The sequence below is a fragment of the Meriones unguiculatus genome, chromosome 5 (assembly GCF_030254825.1).
Source record: "Meriones unguiculatus strain TT.TT164.6M chromosome 5, Bangor_MerUng_6.1, whole genome shotgun sequence".
NCBI classification, from domain to species: Eukaryota; Metazoa; Chordata; class Mammalia; order Rodentia; family Muridae; genus Meriones; species Meriones unguiculatus.
Window position 1 is genome coordinate 45,308,444 of NC_083353.1, and position 2,476 is coordinate 45,310,919.

Genomic DNA, 2,476 nt, shown 5'->3' on the forward strand with positions numbered 1-2,476 from the left:
AGCCCATGATATATAAAGGCCACATGTGGTTGGTACATTCATCTGCTTACGGACAGAGAGTTATTTCCATCGTGGCTGTGGTTAAGTGTTGTTAATATAAACAAGCAAGCATCTGAGACTTTGAATCAATTATTTTTCCATAACTATGAAAGAACTGTTGATGAATGATATGCGATTTTGTGATAATGCATCCATATTTAATTAGGTAAAATGCAAAGTGTTAAGGCTTATTAAAAAGTGCTATACAGTTTTGCTTAATGCACGGAGCACCCTAATCTGTGAAGTGTAACAGGTGTCCCCTGCTGACACCAAGCAGAAATGCGCATGAAGACATTTGGCTCAAATATCTACAGGTGCTGTAACACACATTTCAATGGAAGCAGTTTAACAAAGCAGGAGTCATTTGTTCACTTATCTGGAGGAGCATGAACACTAGGCTGGGATTCACCATCTGTCAGCGAGCATCTGTCAGTTGGCTCTTGAGTGAACTCGTCTTTCCCTCACTAGGTAAGCATTTGCTGTCCTCCCCACTAAGGATTGTAAGAAGACAACAATTCGTTTCTCAGTGTAAATGAACAGCAAGGGGCTGACAGTGGCGTAGCCATTGGAGATCATCATGTGGATACTGTGGCGGACTGGGTCACTATCCTGCATCAGTCTGGAGGCAGATATGATGCAGTCCAAACAGTACATCAGGATGAAGAAGTTCATGAGCAGCAGGATGGTCCTGGTGGCCCTTTGCACTGGGGACACTTTTGCAGAAAGGCTGGTTCTGTGAAAGTGCTGAGCCTGTTTCTTGTGTCTGCACAAGAGAGCCACCATGTACCCACTGCAGAGGGCCATGAGACCTAGAAAGAACACATCTCGAAATATCCTCAGTATGGAAAATAAGGGTCTGCTGCTATACTCCATAGGTAAAATAATGCAAGATTCTGTGACAAATATGAGACCATGTGAGGTGACATTGTACTTAGTAACATAGGAGAAGGAGAACTGAGCACCACAGGACATGTAGAAGGCCCAAAGCACGAGAAGAGGGCACAGGCTCTGCTGTGGGGATTTAGGTTTGAACTTTGCCAGACAGGAGCTTCTGGGGCTGAGGATGATGGCCTGAAGGATGCTCAGCAGGCAGGTGGCACAAAGAGAGAGGCCCCTCAAAAGACTGTACAAGTGGAGCAGGGAGTTACACTTGATGTCATTCCACATATTCTGAGATGCAAGAATGTCAGCAGCTGCGAACCCAATGACTGTTAGCATCCCAAGGTGGATGAGGGCCAAGACACTGATGAGTGGGTCAATGATCCGGAGCTTGCGTTCAAGAAGGAACTCAAAAAGGTGGAAAAGGAAGAGAATAATGTTGAAGGAGATCCCAAAGCCTACCTCAGAGAAAAATGTATAATGTGTCAACAACTCCATAAAAGGTCTTGATTCTTCTCATTGTATGAGACAAGGAACTAGAGTAAACATCTGAGAAGAAAGGCAAGAGAAATTATTCACCACAAACAGTAACAGCAACATTGGTACCAAACACTATTGCCTTTAGGAATATTCGTGGACCCAGCCCAATACACCCTCAGTACTTAAGTTTTCCTGAGGGCCAAACTCCCTCATTGTCAGTCATGGCTGGATTATGTACCTATTGATGGGCTCCCTTGCTGCTTCAAGTTTCCTGTGCATTAAAATTATCATGTATTATAGAAATGATTCCCTACCACTGCCTCATTTTGAGTTTTTTGGGGGCATTGCCTGGTTTTTGTTTTTTCATCTTGTTAGGTATAGGAAAAGTTTCAAAAGTTTTGATTATTTCCCCATTCTGTTTCCGTTGCTGCACTAAAACACCATAATCAAAACTGGCTTAGAGGAGGACAGGGTATATTTGGCTTAACTCTCAGGTCATAGTCCACAGTTCATGAGAGGTGAAGTCAGGAGTACAAAGCAGATAGTCAGGTCACAGCCACAGTCAAGAGCAGAGAGAGGAGGCTGAAGCCAGAGCTTGGAGGTTAAGAGCTCTGGCTGGTCTTGCAGGGCCTTTGAGTTCAGTTCCAGCACCTAAGTCAACTGGCTCACATCTACCTGTCAGTCCAGTGCCAGCGCATGGATGACCTCATCTGGCCTCTATGGCACCTGCGCTCACTCCCATACAATGCAAACAAATAAGTAAAAATAAAAGTAAATAAATCATGAGTTAATTTATATTAGAAATGTTGATGAAGACGTTAGATAGAGTATTTCCTGTAAAATACTTGTGTGGCCCAGAGAGACGGCTCAGTAGTAAGCACACATTTAGAATACATGTTTACATGCCTAATTCTGCCCTCTGTGAGCACTGCACATGCAAACAGCACACTGATATACACACAGACATAACACACACACACTTCAAATAAGTAAATACAAAACAATTTAAGATTCCTGTTTATGTTTTCATTCACATTTTTAAACAGGAAGACAATGTTGCTATAAATTTGTCCCCTCA

The 2,476-nt window shown here is 43.1% G+C and overlaps 1 pseudogene; it reads right to left on the bottom strand.

Moving 5' to 3' along the window:
• Positions 1-468: 468 nt before the first annotated feature.
• On the bottom strand, positions 469-1,438 carry LOC132654128 (vomeronasal type-1 receptor 90-like; annotated as a pseudogene).
• Between the last annotated feature and the right edge of the window lie 1,038 nt (positions 1,439-2,476).